The 20,457-nt window shown below is 40.5% G+C and overlaps 1 pseudogene; it reads right to left on the minus strand.

Annotated features, from left to right (window-relative positions):
• Window positions 1-4,704: 4,704 nt before the first annotated feature.
• The window catches only part of LOC101358360 (nuclear receptor subfamily 6 group A member 1-like), a 165,295-nt pseudogene continuing 149,542 nt past the window's right edge, over window positions 4,705-20,457 (minus strand).

Genomic DNA, 20,457 nt, shown 5'->3' on the forward strand with positions numbered 1-20,457 from the left:
AGTGTGAGGTCTCCTATTTTGTTCTTCTTCTGCAGTAGTGCTTTACTTATCCGAGACCTCTTCCCTTTCCACTTGAAGTTGGTGATTGTTTCTTCATCTCGTTAAAAAAAATGCCACTGGAATTTGGGACAGGGTTGCATTGTATCTATAGATCGCTTTGGGTAGAATAGACATTTTCATAAAGTTGAGTCTTCCTATTCATGAGCAAGGTATGTTTTTCCACTTACATAGGTCTCTTTTGGTATCTTGTAGTAGTGTCTTGTAGTTTTCTTTGTATAGGTCTTTTATCTCTCTGGTTAGATTTATTCCTAAGTATTTTATCTTCTTGGGGGCTACTGTAAATGGTATTGATTTGGTGATATCCTCATCGAAGTTCTATTTGTTGTTGTAGAGGAATCTAACTGATTTTTGTGTGTTGATCTTGTATCCAGATACTTTGCTGAAATCTTCTATTAGTTTCAGTAGTTTTCTTGCAGATTCTTTGGGGTTTTTTGTGTATAAGATCATATCATCTGCAAATAGAGATACTTTTATTCTTCCTTACCAATCTGAATGTCCTTTATTTCTTTTTCTAGCCTAATTGCTCTGGCTAGGACTTCCAGCACAATGTTGAATAAGAGTGGTGATAAAGGACATCCTTGTCCAGGCCCGTTCTCAAGAAGAATGCTTTCAGACTCTCTCCATTTAGGATGATGTTGGCTGTTGGCTTTGTATACATGCCCTTAATTAGGTTGAGGAATTTCCCTTCTATTCCTATTTTGCTGAGAGTTTTTATCATGAATGGGTGTTGGACTTTGTCAAATGCCTTTTCTGCATTGATTGATAAGATCATGTGGTTCCTGTCTTTTGTTTTATATATGTGATGGATTACATCGATTGTTTTTCTAATAATAAACCATCTCTGCCTACCTGGTGTGAATCCCACTTGGTTTTGGTGAACTATTTTTTTGATATGTTTTTTAATTCTATTGTCTAGAATTTTGTTGAGGATTTTTGCATCTACGTTCATGAGGGATATTGGTCTGTAATTTTCTTTTTTTGTGGTGTCTTTACCTGGTTTGGGTATCAGGGTTATGCTGGCTTCATAGATTGAGTTTGGGAGTATTCCATCCTTTTCTAGGCTCTGAAATACCTTTAGTAGTAGTGGTGTTAACTCTTCTCTGAAGTTTGGTAGATTTCTCCAGTGAAACTGTCTGGGCCAGGGCTTTTTTTTTTGTTGGGAGTTTTTTAATTACCTTTTCAATTTCTTGTTATAGGTTTATTTAGTTGTTCTACCTGTGTTTGTGTCAGTTTAGGTAGGTAGTGAGTTTCTAGAAATTTGTCCATGTCCTCTAGGTTTTCAAATTTGTTAGAGTACAATTTTTCACAGTATTCTGTTATGATTCTTTTCATTTCAGTTGGGTCTGTTGTGATATCACCCATCTCATTTCTTATAGGGGTTATTTGCTTCTTCTCCTGTTTTTCTTTTGTCAGGTTGGCCAATGGTTTATCGATGTTGTTGATCTTTTCAAAGAACCAGATTTTGGTCTTGTTAACTCTTTCATTTGTTTTTCTATTTCATTTAATTTTGATCTAACTTTTATTATTTGCTTTCTTCTGGTGCCTGAGGGCTTCTTTTGCTGCTATCTTTTTATTTGTTCGAGTTGTAGAGCTAATATTTTGGTTTTGGCCCTTTCTTCTTTTTGGATGTGTGCATTTATTGCTATAAATTGAACTCTGAGCACTGCTTTTGCTGTGTCCCAAAGGTTATGGTAGGATGTGTTTTCATTCTCATTTGAATGTATGAATTTCTTTATTCCATGCTTAATTTTTTCTATAACCCAGTAGTTTTTGAGTGAGGTGTTGTTCAGTTTCCATGTGTTTGATTTTTTCCTTGCTTTTCCTGTTATTGCTTTCTACTTTTATGGCTTTCTGGTCAGAAAAGATGCTTTGTAATATTTTAATGCTTTAGATTCTGTTAAGATTTGTTTTATGGCCTAATATGTGGTCTATTCTGGAGAATATTCTATATGCTTTGGGAAAGAAAGTATACTTGGCTGCTGTTGAGTGAAGTGTCCTGTGTATGTCTATGAGATCAAGTTGGTTGCTGGTGGTATTTAGATCTTCTGTGTCTTTATTGAGCTTCTTTCGGGATGTTCTGTCCTTCACCGAAAGTGGTGTGTTGAAATATCCTACTATTATTGTGGAGTTGTCTATGTCTCTTTTCAATGCTGTTAGAGTTTGTTTTATGTATTTTGGAGCCCTGTCATTGGATGTGTAAATATTTATTATGGTTATGTCCTCCTGGTGTATTGACCCTTTAATCATTATAGAGTGTTCTTCCTTATCCTTTGTGGTGGATTTTGTTTTAAAGTCTATTTTGTCAGTGATTAATATTGTCACTCCTGCTGCTTTTTGAGTGTTTGCTTGATATATTTTTTTCCATCCTTTGAGTTTTAGTTTGTGTCTTTAAGTCTAAGGTGTGTCTCTTGTAGGCAACATGCAGATGGATTGTGTTTTTTTATCCATTCTGCCACTCTGTCTCTTTACTGGTGCATTTAGTCTGTTTCTATTCAGCATAATTATTGATAGGTATGAGTTTAGTGCTGTCATTTTGATGTATTTTTTGTGTACTGTTGACAGTTTCTTTGTTCCACTTAATTTTCTGTGCTGAGTCATTTTTCTTTGTGTATTTTCTTTTCAACTTTTTCATTGTTGTTGATTTTGTATTTGCTGAGTCTTTTATGTTTTTCTTGTTTTTTATTTTGATGTGTAGGATTGCTAGTTTTCTATGTGATTACCTTAACATTTACCCCTATTTTTCTAAGTTGAAACCATTCTTTTATTTCTTTATATCACCTTGACTTCCTCTCCATTTGAAAGATCTATGATTATATTTTTTAAGTCCCTCTTTTTGTTTTAATATTGTCATCTTTTACATATTGACGTCTCTGTTTTCCTATTTTCAGTGTTGTAGCTTTGATTTATTTTTGTGATTTCCCTATCTGGGTTGATATCTGGTTGCTCTCTCCTGTGTTCTAGTCTTGGATTGTTATCTGATGTTATTGATTTTCTAACCGGAGGACTACTTTAGTATTTCTTGTAATTTTGGTTTGGTTTTTGGAAATTCCCTAAACTTCTGTTTATCTGGAAATGCCCTAACTTTGTCATCATATTTGAGAGACAGTTTTGCTGGGTATATAATTCTTGGCTGGCAGGTTTTTTTTTTTTTCCCTTCAAGGCTTTATATATATCATCCCATTGCCTTCTTGCCTGCGTGGTTTCTGCTGAGTAGTCCAACCTTAGTCTTATTGACTTTCCTTTGTAGATGACTTTTCATTTATCCTTAGATGCTCTTAAAATTCTGTTTTTCTTTGGTTTTGGCAAGTTTGATTATAACATATCTTGGTGACTTTCTTTTGGGATCTACCTTGTGTGGGGTTCAATGATCATCTTGAATAGATATCTTCTCATCTTTCACAACAACAGGGAATTTTTCTGCCAAAAAATCTTCAACAATTCTCTATGCATTTTCTGTTATCCCCTCTGTTCTGGTATTCCAGTCACTCGTAGGTCATTCCTCTTGATAGAGTCCCACATAATTTTTAGGGTTTCTTCATTTTTTAAAACTCTTTTATCTGATTTTTCCTCAAATAAGTTGGTGTCAAGTACTTTACCTTCAATCTCACTAATTCTGACTTCTATTGCCTCAGTTCTGCTCCTATGACTTTCTATTGAGTTGTCTAGTTCTGAAATTTTATTGTTAATCTTCTGGATTTCTGATTGTTGTCTCTCTATGGATTCTTGCAGCCTCTTAAATTAATAATCTTCTTAAGTTCCTCTGTTGCTTTGTCTGTGTGTTCCTTGGCTTGTTCTGCGTTTTACCTGAGCTCTTGAAGAGTCTGTATATTAGTCTTTTGTATTCTGCCTCCAGTAATTCCAAGAAGTGCTCTTCCTCTGGAGATTTCTTGATTTTTTGTTTTGGGAGCTTCCTGAAGCCGTCATGATCTGCCTCTCTATGTGACTTGCTATTGACTGTTGTCTCCGAACTATCAATAAGTTATTATGTTTATTTATTTTATGTTTGTTTACTGTGTCCTAGCTTCTTGTTTTGTTTTGTTTTGATATGCCCAAATAGGCTGCTCATAGAGCTAGTTTGATTATTGGTGCCTTGAATCACTAATGTCCTGTCACCAGGTGGTTAGATCTGTTACCAGGTATGTGAGCCCAGGAGTCTGTTTACTTTTCTTGTATGAATTCGGCTCAGGTGTTCAGGTAGTCAGTCACCAAGTGTGTGGTGCAGGCTCTCACCTACAGTCCTAGATGGGCAAGGGTGATTGAAGTAGTCACAGTTATCTGGCTGTAGTAGGGGGTCACGTGCTAAGCAAGGCAGGGGGCTGATGGCTACCCCTGAGTGTCTGGGAAGAAAATGCATCCCTGTTCCCTAGAGTGGGTAGGGGGGTGGGATTTGCAGCCAGAGACTATGGGAACCCAATGCTGTTGGCTGTAAGGACTGGGAGGACTTCTTATTCTTGGGCCCTGTCACAGGTGGCTAGGTGGCATGGGTGGAGCCACCAGTCTTCAGGCCCCTGCTGTGGGTAGTTAACAACCCTGGTTAATGGGCAGAGCTGTTTCAAATGTCACGAACCTACCACTCCACCATATATCTGATACAACTGAAGTTAGGCTTCAGGTATATACCCTGTTGTATTGTGCTATGAGGGTCTACACTATTGAAATGAGCCCACACAGGTCTACACAGGGGTGAAAGGCATTAAAAGTCCCTGGACCCCTTATGCCACTGCCTAGGCAAAGGAGCTGTCCCTGCCCTGAGTTCCCAGCTTAGGGGAGCTGGCAGATTATTTTTTCCTCTTTGTTTATTTGTTCCCTCTCCAAGGCTGGGAAATGGCTCCGGGTGCGTGACGGGTCCTACTTCCGGCCCAGGGAATGCAGCAGTCACTGAAGTTGGCCCAGGAACTGGTGCAGAGTGGGGAGGAAGCAGGTAAATGGGAGAAAGGTTCTTCCCAAATGGGGTGCTTTTTGATCCATGCGGTGGGTTAGACACATGTACTTATCTTTTGCCAATTGAACATGGCTTTTCACTGGTTCTGGAGGCTTGAATACGCTCTCTGCCGCTTGGTCTCTCCCAATGTGGAAAAAATGTCCCAAATGTCACTGCTTGCCTCACTGCACACACCAGCCAATCAGTCCTGTGAGGTGCTGGTTCCCGCGGGGTCAGGTCTGGCAACTCTTTGTTGCTTCTGAACACTCTCTCCCTCCCCCTGCCACTCAATCGGATTTCTCAACTTTGCCTTTGATGTTCAGGGCTCCTAGATTGTCATATATAATCAATTCAGCTTTTCTTTCTGTTCTTTGTTGGAAGAGGGATCACAGGAAGCATTTGACTACTCAACCATCTTGGCCCTGCCTCCCCAATTTCTCTTGTTTTAAGCCATCTGGTTTATGGTACATTTTTTACGGGTTCCTGGGGAAACTAACCCACTACCTATAACACAGAGTGTTATATTTGAATCTCAAGGTTACAGAATGACTCTGGGTGTCATGTAATGTCATACCTCCATGACCTATCACCTCTCTAGTCCAGACAATGACCTCCATTTGAGGAACAGGAGCACATGCAAGTGTTGGGGAGGGATGGTGCACACCAACACTTTGTTTGCTTTAATTCTTTTTCTTTTCAGTCTAATCTCAGTTACAAACATACCACTATGATGACATGGCCCGAAATCATAGTCTTGTTCTTCAAAGCTAAGCATTTATGGACTTTCTGAAAATGTTAATTGTACATTCTCCTCTTTGTTTCAGCTCATGTGCCTCATCTGGTCTTCATTGGCACTGTGGGGACTTGATGATCCAGATGAGGATTTAAAATATGGCATCCCTAGGTTTGGCCTTGTCATTTTCTTTCTTTTTTTTTTTTTTCTGTCTCTCTCTCTCAATTAACTTGTGTTTTCTTCTCCAAAGATGAAGAAATGCATGAGAACAAACAGAAAATAGATGAGATACTTTTGAAGACATAACATTTCTCAGAACAGTCCTCTCCCATGCCTGTGAAAGTTTTCTAACAATCTGCAGTTGCATCCAAGAATAAATTAGTCCCTGGCAGCTAAAAACAAGAGTATCGTCAACAGGGAGAGGAAGCAGTGCAGCTGTGTGTGTCTGTGGTAACGCACATTTCAAGGTATGGACATTTATTCAGATCTGACCAGCTGCAGAAAAAAGGACTGTACTTGTTATGAGTATTTCTTTTTGGTGTGTGTGCATCAAAGATTTTTGTTTTCTTCACTTACTAAGATGTAAATGAGGCTAGTTTGTTTTTGGTTACATGTGTGTTAATTGTATCATGTTAGGCACAAGTATGACTTTGTAATTGTTTTATTTAGAGATTGTGTATGGTTTAAGATGTGCACAGGTGCCAAGTTGACAAGGGGTGGACTGTGATGGTTAAGGATGTGTGTCAGCTTGACTGGGCCATGATTCTCAGTGATTTGGCATTTATGTAATGATGTAGCTTGGCAGTTTATATAATGATGTAGTTTGGCAGTTATGTAATGATAAAGTTTGACACTTTTGTAATGATGTAGTCATCCTCCATGATGTACTCTGATGTGATCAGCCAATCAGTTGTAAGGGGAGTTTCCTTGGGAGTGTGGCCTGCATCTGAGATATATATATATATGAACATTCTGGCAAAGCTCACTTGCTTGCTCTGGATCCTGTATCTGGCTCATCATCATCTGAACTTTGGTTCTTGAAACTTGAACCAGCTGCCTACCATATTGCCTGCTGATCTTGGGTTCATCAGCCCCTGCAGTTACATGAGTCAGGAGAAGCCTCCAGCCTGATGCCTGACCCATGGCCTTGGGACTTGCCAGCCTCTACAACCACATGAGCCATTTCCTTGAGATAAATCTCTCTCTATATAAATTTATATATATACTTCACTTTCTTCTGTAGAGAATTCTGTAAAGGACCTAGCCTAAGACATTTCTTGCCCACGCTTGTCTTGCACGAATGCAGCACCACCTTAAAGAGCAGGGGCAGCTGCTCCAGGGACACATTCACCGTCTTTCCTGAAATATATTGAATCTTGGGCAAGCACATCATGAAGTCAGGAAAGTGGCTTGTCTGATGTGTGTATTTCTATTCAGTGAAATCCTGTCAAATGTACCAATGTTGCTTGTTCAACTGTTCCACCTGTGAGGCACTGGTCAGACCCCTGATATCTTGATTTAGGAAGTTAATTGCTTTCATACAAGTGTACTTCTCATTGCTGACCTTTAGCTGATAGAACTTGACCACCTCAATCCCTTCATCACTAAATCTGTGTAGCTGTTCATCAGAGGGTGAGAACATCAGCCAGCTCTCCAAAGATCTGCTTGCTATAAACAGTGAGGGAGGATAGCAGGATTAACTTCTGCCATGTGAAGCTCAGGAGGCATGTGTAATCCTTGATTGAGAGCTGCAGAAGAAAGGCAGTTTGTTGAGCTGAAGAGCAGCTCATCCGACAGGCGGCAAGCAGGGCAAGTGATTCTGCCTGTGCCACAGCATGTCCACCTGCAATCAACATAGGTGTGTCTAATGGCTCCAGGTCTTCGGCTAACCCCAGCTGGTGAATCAGACTGGATGACTGAGGATCCAAGCTTCGAGCTTGTGGGGGCAGAAGTGGCAAGTGGCCAGAATACCTGAAAAGGTGCAGTATGTATTGATAGTGTGGAGGCATGACATCCCCATGTTCTCCTCCCTGATTGCCATGAATCCATTTAGATCTGGTGGACTGTGTGTAGCCTGGTGAGGGCTGGTTGTTCTCTGAAGCTCTGTGTCAGCAGGAACTGTGGTCTCTGTCACCGTGGTTGCTCCAGTGATCGACCTCCTCAGACTCCGCCCAACATGGTCCTTTCCTTCTCTTCCTCTGCTCTGTTAGCTGGTCCTCTGCCCTTGTTCTGGCCCCCAGGCATGCCATCTCTCTGACTGCCTTCCAGTTCATCCCCATCTGGAGGCATTTGAGCATGCGGCAGCATTGACACTATTCCTCTGCTTCTGAGAACTGACACTGTTCTTGTCATGACTGCTTCAATATACCAGCTTGTATAGCCGGGCCACACTGTCACTGTGAGTCTCCTCAGCAGCCCCACATTTTCACATGTGCTTTTATACTTCAGTCTTTCTTTTTTTTCATTGTACTTAAATGAAAGTTTACAGGACAAACTAGCTTCTCATTAAACAGTACACATATTGTTTTATGATATTGGTTAACAACGCCAGGACATGTCAACACTCTCCCTTCTTGTCTTTGGGTTCCCCATTACCAGCTTTCCTGTCCCCTCTTGCCTTCTTGTCCTTGCCCCTGGGCTGGTGTGCTCCTTTAGTCTTGGTTTGTTTTATGGGCCTGTCTAATCTCTGGATGAAGGGTGAACCTCAGGAGTGACTTCATTTCTGAGCCAAAAGGGTGTCCAGGGACCATACTTTCTGGGTTTCTCCAGTCTGTGTCAGGCCAGTAAGTTTGGTCTTTTATTGTGAGTTGGAATTTTGTTCTACATTTTTCTCCAGCTCTGTCTAGGACCCACTATTGTGATCCCTGTCAGACGCAGTCAGTGGTGGTAGCTGGGCACCATTTAGTTGTGCTTTGGACTAATTAGTCCTTTGGACTAATCTTTCCCTTGTATCTTTAGTTTTCTTCATTCTTCCTTGCCCCCAAAGGGGTGAGACCAGTGGAGTATCTTAGATGGCCTCTCACAGGCTTTTAAGACCTAGATGCTGCTCACCAAAGTAGAATGTAGAACATTTTCTTTATAAACTATGTTACACCAATTGAGCTACATGTTACCCGAGACCATGGTCCCCACAGCCCTCAGCCCAGTAATTCAGTCCCTCAGGGAGTTTGGATGTATCTATGGAGCTTCCATGACGTTTCCTTGTACAAGTTGTGCTGGCTTGCCCAGTACTGTGTAGTGTCTTACCCTTCACCAAAGTTACCACTTATCTATTGTCTATTTATTGTTTTTCCATCCCCACCACTTCTCTCCCTCCTAATCATCAAAGATTGTTTCTTTTTGTGAGTAAATCTTTTCATGAGTTTTTATAGTAGTGGTCTCATACAATATTCATTCTTTTGTGATTGACTTATTTTGCTCAGCATAATGCCCTCCAAATTCATCCATGTTGTGAGATGCTTCACAGATTCATCATTGTTCTTCATTATTGCATAATACTCCATTGTGTGTATGTACCACAGTTTGTTTATCTATTCGTCTGTTGATGGGCATCTAGGTGGTTTCTGTCTTTTTTGCTATTTGCTGCAATGAACATGGGTGTGCATATGTCTATTTGTGTGATACTTTTGTCAATTTTTAAACTAGTTTGGTTTTCAGAAATGTAATATTGATGTTTTTCTCATTTATGTACAATTCTTGCTGATTCAAAGCTCATATTTGACTTACAAGTTATTTCATTTTTTGGTGGCAGATAATTGCTTTACTGTATCAGAGAAGCATTGTGGCTGAGAAAATGGTGGTGAAGAACACGTGCTCCAGACTTAGCCTGTGTGGGTTCTAATCTTCAAATCCCAGCTCTAACACTATTCGTATGATTAAATGGGTCATAATTAACCTCTCTCGCTGTGTTTCAATCTTCTCACTTGTAAAATGCAAACAATAATATCAATGTCAGAGGCTTGCAACTGTGAACAATAAATAGGATCATATTGTTGCTGTTTTTATGTGCCATCAAGTCGATTCTGACTCATGACAACCCCATGTGACAGAAGAGAACTGCTCCATAGGGTTTTCTTGGCTGGAATCATTACAGAAGCAGATCACGAGAACTTCCTTTCTAGGCACTCTGGGTGGGTTGAACTGCCAGCCTCTCCAGTTAGCAGCTGATAACGAACTGCTTACACCACCCTGCATTTATGGCAACATCTCTGCCCGTCTCCACCCACGGAATGCCAGAGCCAGGTTTAATTAAGGGGCTAGCAGTAGCAAATCATAATAACTTTGCAATTTTTTTGCTCTTATTGCCAGTTCATCAGAAGAAAGCTACTGTTGACTTGGGAGTTTTGTTTCTGTGTTGTTAGTTTGTTTCACACTTAATGCTTTGAGAAAGGAACACCTGATGTTATTTTTTACTTTTATTTGCGATTTTTCTCTTGTGTTGCTATGAGAAGTCAAAATATGTGAACTCCCATTTTAACAAAAGTAACACAAGCAATTTATTTTTTCTGAATAAATGTAAATAAAAACCTTTCACATGATTTCCATTTAACTAATTACTCACCAAATGCTGAAAAAGTAATTCCAGTTTGGGGAAAAAGGAAAAATCACCACAAAAAAATGAAGAAAGAGAAGATTGTTTTGTTACACGTTTATTAAATCTGTTTCATATCAGTCTCAGAAAAATGCTCTTTGCTGAAGCTTAAAAAACCAGACATGCCTGTGGTACTTATGAAAGTCTGTTTGCTGTTCCCAGGAATTTGGCTGGCATGAGCCTAACATCAAGAAAGTTATCCTATAGGGCAATGTATTCTTGCTGATCCAGTCTGCAATCATAGTTAGCCCAGAGGGAAGCATCTCAACTAGAGAAAATGAGGTCCTTTCAACGCAGAGAAGAGTGCTACCCAGACTTGCATTTGTAAGAAATCAAAAACATCAGCAAGAGTGGCTTTTCCTGGGCACACATTCCTTCTGCTAAAGTAAGAGCATTGCAGCCTCTGAGCACTGGCCAGCTTGGTTCTCTGAGCACGTGTCCCTGTCTCCTGGACGCTGGGCTCCGCTTTGCAGATTGAGCCAGAGGCGGGTTTGGGTTGGCACGGTTTTTCTGCTTAGAGCAGTCTCACTCCAGATCTTGCTTCCTTGTCTTCAGTTCATATATTCAGACCATCCACTTTTTCTCCCTCCTGAAGGTGGAAGATCATCAAAGTCCCTAGTACCACCCTCTCAGTCCTGGTCCATTTCTTTTGGTGCTTTTGTTTTTTCTAAAAGTATTCATGTATTCCATGAAAACTCTATGGATCACATAATATTGTTCAAGACTTCAATTCTTTTACTTTAAACACATCATCAGGAGGGACCAATCCCTGGAGAAGGACACCATGATTGAGAGGGTCAGGGAAAACGAGGGAAACCCTCCATGAGACGGATTGACGCAATGCCACAATGGAATCAGACATACCAACCATCATGAAGATGGTGCAGGACTGGGCAGCATTTCCTTCTCTTCAACATGAGGTCGCCATGAGCTGGAGCTGACTCCATGGCAAATAACAACAATAACTAATGTGTTCGTGAAGCTGGTGGTTAAGGATGACTCTTACCTTTGTTGGAGTATCTGAAAGGCCACCTATGAGACCCTGTCTACCAAAATCAAGCGGCGGAAAAATTATCTCTGTGGGTCATGAAGTCAGGAATAAATTATCACCATGGAAAATATGCATGGATTATATAGCCACTGTCTATATCTTTAAAATCCTATACATCCACAATAAAAATAGACAAGACATCATTAACAAATATCTGTCACTGATTCATAATGAAGGAGGCAGGGCAGAAGCAGCAATGAGAAAATTGCTTGGACATTCTGTGTGCAAATCTGTGTTTTGGACAAACCAGATCTTTCAACTTAGATTTTGTGAATATAGATATCGGCCTTTACATGGCTCCTATCCTCTGAGTTATTAAGGGTTTAAGTAATGCAGGGAGATGTTGTTGTGGTTCTTGTTGTTGTTAGATGCCCTTGAGTCAGCCCCAACTCACGGTGACCTCATGCACAGCAGAACCAAATGCTCTCTGGTCCTGGGCCATCCCCATGATCAGTTGCAGATCAGACAGTTGTGATCTATAGGGGTTTCATTAGCTGATTTTCAGAAGTATATCACCAGGTCTTTCATTCAGGGAAACTATACTAATAGCTAATAACCTGTTATAAGCAGCAAACGAGCAAATTTTCTGCACCCTATAAACAATGTCTAAACAAGGCAGATGTCTTCTCCAAGTGCTAAGCTTCCCTTTGGTTTGCTGTGCCTCCTTGCAAATTAAAGCAAATGGATGCTTTTCAACTGTTCAATCCTGCATTATTATGTGTTCTAAAAATTAGAACTGATAGAAAAAGTGGGTGTGTAACGCTTACTTTATTGCTACATTTTCCAGATTTAGTGATCCTTTAGAAAAGGTAGCCTTCAAGTAGATGTCCCTGGACTGACCCTTCACCAAAGGGGAGATTCAAGCAGCCAACAAACACATGAAAAGATGCTCACGATCATTAGCCGTTGGAGAGATCAAATCAAAACTGCAGTGAGATACCGTCTCACCTCAGCTACAATGGCACTGATTAAAAAAAGAGAGAGAAACAACAGATGCTGGCAAGGATGTGGGGAGATTGGAACACTTGCCCACTGCTGGTGGGATTGTAAAATGGTACAACCACTACAGAAAATGGTATGGTGTTTCCTCAAAAAGTTAGAAACATCAGTGCAATTTTCCCATCACCGTTAACAGTTAAAAATCACATTGATCAATGAAGTGTAGGGTTGCACAGCCGATTATTGTAATTGCTGTCCATTAGTTGTACACCGGTAAAAGCTGAACTGGCAAAAGTTGTGTGATAGACATATTTACAAAAAAAAGGGTAGCTGCTGAGGCTGCTTATGTACAATCAAATACCTAATGGGATATGGTTCCTTGGTTTGGAGGTTTAGGGTCATGGTTTCATGGGACATCCCAGTTAACTGGCCTAATCATGTATTTAGTGCTTCTGTTCTACTTCCTAGTTCGTTGAGTAATGCTTGGGGGTCTTAAAAGCTTGCAAGCAGCCATCCAAGTCATGACAATTGGTCTCTGTTTACCTGGAGCAACAGAGGAAGGAGAGTCAGGAATAGGAGGAAGATATGGAATGTGTAGCTAATCGCCTCCATGAGCAACTGCCTCCTTTGCCATGAGACCAAAAGAACTGGATGGTGCCTGGCTACCATTACTGAACATTTTGATCAAACATTCTACAGAAGAATCCTGATCAAAAGGGGGAAAATGCAGAACAGAATTTAAAATTTTAATGGACTCCAAACTTTCTGGAGCCATGAGGCTGAATGAATCCCTGAAACTATTGCCCTGAGATAATCTTTAAAACTTAAACCAAAAATATCCCCTGAAGTCTTCTTAAAACCAAAGAATACTTTAGGCTGACTAGTAAAAAAAATGTCTAACTTGAGCATTATGCTCTTTTAAGAACTATCTGTATGGGAGCAGTGACAAGAGCAACTTGAAAGATTAGATAGGAAGCTTATGGGGCAGTGACTTTATGTTAATAGGAAAGGAACAACTCAGAAAAAGAGAGTGAGAATTGTTGCACAATTTGAAGAATGTAATAACTGTCACTGAATTGTACATGCAGAAGTGGTTGAATTGGTGAATGTTTTGCTGTGTATTTTCTCAACAAAAAAATAAAATTTAAAACAAAGCTAGAAATAGAAATACCTTATGATCTAACAATTCCACTCCTAGTTATACACCCTAGATAGCTAATAAAAGAGACACAGACAGACATATGAGTAGCTATGTTCATTGCAGCATTCACAATAGCAAAAGGATGGAAATAACCTAAGTGCCCATCAACAGATGAATGGATAAGCAAAGTGCAGTACATACACACAATGGAATACTACATATCCATAAAGAACAATGATGAGTTCATGAAACATTATAACATGGACTGACCTGGAGGGCATAATACTATGTGAAATAAGTCAAGCATATAAGAACAAATATTGTATGATCACAGTTTTATAAGAGGACAAGAATAGATACATATATATACAGAGACGAGCGCTCATTGGTGGTTACCAGGGAAGGGTGTAGGGCAGAGGCGGAGGCATTCACGAGATAGTAGACTCTTCATTATTTTTGGTAATGGGAAAGGTAACATCAGATGTGTGTGAAGTGTACACAGCTTGACCAAGGTAAATGATGTCACTAAGAAGTGAACAAGAGAAAAGAATATTTTTGGTAGAGGATACGACAAATATAATTTTGCAACAACACCAACAACAACCAAAACATATGTGTGTGGTTACACAAATATGTATATAGGCATATATGTGCATGGGTATGAATATGTGCATACATATGTGTCCATAGGTAGATGTATCTATAGGCTTATGTACATACAGGTACATGTGTGCCTGCATGTGTATCGCCAAATATAATAAAACACATAGGGGACAAAATTACGGATACTTCTTGGACAAACCCAAACATCTCGTGAGACTGGTTTTCTAGATTTGAAGGTTTAGGACCATAGTCTCACGGAACAACTCAGTTAATTGGCATAATATAGTTCATAAAGTATATGTTGTACATTCCAATGTGGTGAGTAGTGTCTAGGGTCTTAATAAAAGCTTTTGAGTGGCCATCTGAAACACAATTATTAATCTCTGCTCATTTGGAACAAAAGAGAAAGAGGGAAACCGAAGATTCAGAGAAGAAAGTAGTCTACAGGATTAATAGTCTACACAAACCATGGCCTCATCTACCCTGAGTCTACAAGAACTAGATGGTGCCCAGCTACCACAACCATCTGTTCTGATCAGAGCCACAGTAGATGGACCCTGATAGAATGGGAGAAAAATGTGGACCAGAACTCAAATTCTTAAAAAATCTAGACTTACTGGACCAGTCAAGACTAGAGGACTCCCCAAGACTATCACCCTGAGATACTCTTTAAACCTCAAACAGAAATTATCCCCTGAGGTCACCTTTTAGCGAAAGGACAGATTGGCTCATAAAATAAAGACTATCACCCATCAGTAATGAGCTCCTTTAAAAAATCATCTATATGAGATCAAATGGTCAACAACTACTCTAAAGCAAAGATGAAAAGGTAAGGGTCAGGGAAACTAGATTACTGGAAATGGTATAACTGGAACAGCATAAATGAGAATGATGACACATTGTGACAAATGTAATCAATATCACTAATAATTTGTGTAGAAATTGTTAAATAGGACACTTATTTGCTGTGTAAAATTTTACCTTAAACACAATAAAATATTATTTTAAAAAGAGATACAAGTATAAATAATGACAAAGTGCTAATATAAAATATAAGTGAATGCTTTTAGAAGGTAGGATTTGCAAAAATCCTTGTTAAGTATAATACTGTAAATAGAATCTATAAAGAAAAGTGGTCAGATTTGGTTATTTAAAATTTTAAGCTTCTGTGTAACAGTAGCAAGAGTATAATAAAGTCAAAAGATCATCAACAACAACAAAAATGTAGATGTCCGTCATGTATCAAACTTAGTGTATCAGTCTATTAGTAAGGATTAATAAAGTATGTTATGACTGTATGTGACTTTTCAAGAAGATGCATTTTCATGGGTAGTTTAATTAAATAATGTGTGGTTATGAGGTCTTTATAGTTATTTTTCTCTGTTGATCCGACAGTCGATTTGAGAGCAGGGGCTATCTTAGTAGAAACCAACCACCGGTCCATCAGTACGTTGCGCTATAGGGGCTTGCATATTGCTGTGATGTTGGAAGCTTTGCCACTGGTATTTCAAATGCCAGCAGGGTGGCCCATGGTGGACATGTTTCAGCAGAGCTTCTAGACTAAGAGGAACTGGAAGAAAGCCTTGATAATCTACTTCCAAAAATTAGCCAATGAAAACCCTATGGATCACAACAGAATATTGTTTGATATAGTGCTGGAACGTAAGCCCCCTAGGTTGGAAGCCATTCAAAATGCACAGTTGCCTCAACAATGGACTTGAACGTACCAACCCTCGTGAAGATGGCACAGGACTAGGCAATGTTTCGTTCTGTTGTACATGGGGTAGCCTTGAGTTGGACTGACTCCACAGCAGCTAACTAAGTTGCAGCCTACATTGTGGCCCCCAGACCTCTAGCTGTAGCTGGCTGTCTTCAAACCCAGTCTAGAAGGATGAACAGCTCAAAGCTGGGTGAGCATCAAGGGCCCAGTGATGACTTTACTGTATCAATTACCTAGTGCTTGCTACACAGTAAACCACCCCAAAAGTTAATGCCTTAAATAGACAACAATAAATAATGGTGCCCTCAAGTCTGCACTTTGCCCAGGCTCAGGGGCACCTGCACATCTCTGCCTCACTTGGTGCTCCAGGTCTCAGCTGGGGTTGGGGAGGCATGTCCCCTTATTTGTGGGTCTCCCCACATCATCACTCACATGGTCTTCACAGCACGAAGGCCTTGACTTGATCAAACATCTTACAAGGAAGGTGACTTCCCAGAGCAAGCATCCTACCAGGTCTGGGCAGAAATTGGAAGATTATAGATCAAGCTAATCACTAAACCAGTTGTCATCAAGTTGACTTTGATTCGGGGTGACCCCATGTATGTCAGAGTAGATCCGTGCTCCATAGGGTTTTCAATATTGATTTTTTGTAGGTAGATCATCAGGACTTTTTTCCAAGTTGTCTTTGGGTGGACTTGAACCTCCAACCTCTGGGTTAGCAGTCGAGTGCATTAACTGTTTGCACCCCCAGGGTCTCTTATGAAGTAGTTAGATGTGATCAAATCAGTTGGCCTTATGTGAAGCAGATTATCATGTAACTTGCTGGGCCTCATGCAATCAGTTGAAGTCCTTAAGAGCAAAGAGGGCATTTCCCCTCTGATGTGTTCTGCTTCCAGACTAAATAAATATTTTGCCAGAACTTCTACTCATTTCCTGTTGCCTGAGCTAGGGATCTTGGGATGCAAAGCTGCAAGAATCTCCAGCCTGTCCCTGACCCTCATAGTCATGTGAGCCAATTCCTTAAAATAATTCTGTCTCTGTCTCTCTCTCTACACATATCTTATGGATTCTGTTCCTCTAGAGAAACATAGCTAAGACAGACCTTCTGCGTGGGATCTTCAGAGTCAAAAGAACATATTTGAAAAGCAGTGCTGTGCTACAGTATGTTCTGAATAACGAGCCAAGTGATATGGTTTGAGGCAGGGCTCTGCCACCAGCTTGATGGTGAACTTTGACTGTAACTTAACACCCTGAGGCTCTGTGGCATCGTCACCTCTGGATTAAGCTATGTGCAGAGTTCACACTTGGCTCTGACAGCACTTTGGTACTCACAGATCTGTGCTTAGTGAGGATGTGTCTATCATGTGCCTATTGAGGTTTGGGAGCGTGCAGAGAAGTCTGGATGTGGCTCCCATGTCTAACTGAGTTTGAAGTGTGCATTTATAACCAGAAACCATGACCAGCAGAGGTGAGCTTCTTGGAAGAAATCAGGAGGGGGAAGCACAGCTGAGCTACTGGACTGAGTAACACAGAAACTTGGGGAATATGGCAGCTCACTAGTGACAACTGGGCCGCCAGATGGTAGGTTTTGGGATGGCGATTATAATCACCCCAGATCGTGGGACTCAAAGCTTGAGTAGACATTTTCAATCAGGATAAGCTCCATACAGGGAAAAGGGGGACACTGAGGAGGTGAGATGCAGAGGGCAGGGGACTGGTGGCGGGGTGGGGTAGGCTTTGTGACTAGGACAGTATCACTTATGGCCAGACACTGCTAGGGCCAGGTGCATGATCCAAGAGAAGAAATCAGACAAGGAAAGAGGCGAGGTGAACTTGTCTCAGTCAGCCTTTCCCACAGTGACTGAGCTTGAGGGATCAAACAAATGCTCACCTGCAAATAAACACAGCAGAGAACCATGTACTCTACTGAGTATGCAGGGACAAGAGAAAGACAACGCATAGGGGTACATAATCACATTGGTCCATAGAAGAGCCATTTTTTCTACATTAGGCTGCTCACTCTTTGCACGGGCATGGGGAAGGCGTCCAGACATCTGCCAAGCTGTGGGCTTCCAACTCAATCTTTTTACCAGAAACGTTCAAATTAGGGAAAGCCAAAGCCTTCTTGAACTCAGTACAAAAATAGCCATCTATGCTATTTGTAGACTTCTCTACCAGATCTAATTATGGTCTTTGCAGTCAGGTGGATGTCCTAGTTATTATTATTTTTTTAAAAACTGCTACTTTCCAGACACCATTTTCCTCTCTTTTGAAAAGCTATAATTCTGACAGGAAGCCCTCAATAAATTATACTCATTTCATTTTACTGTGGCAGTTGAAGGTTTGAGATATATGACCGTTAACAAAATACCAAGGTGTAACATGTGAACCATACTTTTTCCAAGAGTAGGTCTGGCATTTTTAGAAGCTGCAAGAGTTAATGAATAGAACAATGATGCTTAATTTCAAGCAAGCAGGAGCTCACATGGATAATATCCAAGACTAACAAACATTTAATGTACTGGTAAGCTGTAACACTTACGATAGAGAAAATATTTTTTTTTTTAAATTTAGGTGAGAAAATGTGAGTGTACCTTTGATTCTTTGTCTGAAACCAATAAAGTCAAGTTATTTGTATACATAGTTTTAGGTGTTGCTTGTTTCTAATGAGAACAATTATGTCTTGAGTTGTCACACCATAGCTGTGATTATATGGATGCCAAAGATGTTAACATGTAGGGTGTTACTCTATGTTAATAAAGAAAACCCCCTGAGTTATTACTGTAGGATCAGGGGCTTTCTAATTTTCGAATAACAATAAATTCCTGCACCAGCAATGCATGTCATTCAACATCTCTGCAGCATCATCCATATGCTTGGTAAAATTCTCCAAGGCTCCTGGCAACTAGGAAAGATGCTGAGAAATGTGTGCAAAACTGAAGGTGTTTCAGCAGTTGGGGTGTAAAAACCAATACAACCTTTGGTGAGTCCTTATGGACCACTGCCCTGAACAAAATATATATCCGTCTATGAAGAGGAGCAGGAATGGACAAATTAATAGTCATATAAAAAGACACAGAGGTTTAAAAAAAAAAAAATCTCCCTTTTGGGCAGTGGCAGGCAAAATCTGAGCACATAGAATAAACGGCCCCAAGCTAAGCAGAGTTATTGTAGGAAACAAGAAGAAAGAAAAAAAAGAAAGAAAGAAAGAAAAAGAAATCCCACAGATGCAAACAATTTTCTCAGTGATGTTTGTTTTGCATCAGACTGTCACGAACAAGAATCCATACGTTAAAAAGAAATATTTTTTTTTCAGATAATAAATATATCCAATTTAGAAACAAAGAAAACTAACTGGCCATGAACAGTAAACTAAATATGGCAGAAAGTAAATTGAATATGGTGGTGTAGCTTGAGTCCTGAGAACAGCTAGAAAAGGCAAATTAAGAATTTTCAAAAGGTTATAATTTTTGGCTTAGAAGAAATAACAGCCAGAATGCTCCTGGAGAAGGACGTCATGCTTGGTAAAGGAGAGAGTCAGTGAAAAAGAGGAAGACCTTCAATGGCATTGATTCACATGGTGGCTGCAACGAGGGGCCCGAGCATCGCGACATTGTGAGGATGGCGTGGGACCAGGCAGTGTGCTGTGCTGTTGTACACGGGGTTGCTGTGAGTTGGAATCGACTTGATGACACCCAAGAACACAAGAACCAAAGGCTTGGTGGGCTGCTTAGGCAACTAGCTCTTGAGGGACCAAGCCCTGAGACGAGGTTAGTGATATTCTGCCAGTTGCATTCACCCTCAGGACCTTCTTGGCAAGAGAAGAGAGGCTGACACATCAGGTGGGGGCCCTGGCCATAGTGGAGAAGCTGGTGGAGATTTTGGCAACCTCATAGCACTAGAGAGACAAAAGTGTCCTTGAGGGATGAAGACAAGGACTAGGGACAAGATGGCAGAGGAAGGTAAACGAAAGAGGCCCTTACACTGTTATCCTCTGAAGTATTCACGAATTCATAAATTGTTCAGACTAAGAGGCTAAACCAATACCCAGTTTCTGTCAAGTCGATTCTGACTCATGGCGACCTCAGTTATGTCAAAGTAGAACTGTACTCCGTAGGATTTTTGTGGCTGATTTTTCAGCATCAGATTGCCAAGGCTTTCTTCTGAGGCATTTGTGGGTGGACTGGAATCTCCAATCTTCTTCCTAGCAGCTGAACACATTAACTCTTTGCACCACCAGGGACTCCAGTAGGCTAAAGAGCTAAGCAAAAAGATGAAAAAATCTGATCAAAATTTATATAATCCTTATAGTTTAGGAGGAGTTCCGGTAAAAACCCCAGGGTTTCAGTCAAGACCCCCAGAGGGTTATATCATGGGAGTGGGACAAACGACAGGTAGACCCCCCCTCGAGTCAGCTTGATATATGATGGCACTGAGGTGATTTTCCTACTTCACCTGCCTACCAAGTGTGATAGGACTCATCCTTTCAGGAGGAAGAGAATACCTTCCAGAGTCTCTGCAGTTTTTCACATATGAAGCATTTTCCTATGAAAAATTACCAGTCACAACCAGATGCAGGACAATGAGAAAAGCTGGACACTAGGAACAGGGTTACAGAAGGCCCAGCTATTGGCTGGATCAGATACAGACTTTAAAATAACTGATTAATATGTTCAAGAAAGAGAAGACAAGATCGGA

This window comes from Trichechus manatus, unplaced genomic scaffold (genome assembly GCF_000243295.1).
Source record: "Trichechus manatus latirostris isolate Lorelei unplaced genomic scaffold, TriManLat1.0 scaffold00002, whole genome shotgun sequence".
Lineage (NCBI taxonomy): Eukaryota > Metazoa > Chordata > Mammalia > Sirenia > Trichechidae > Trichechus > Trichechus manatus.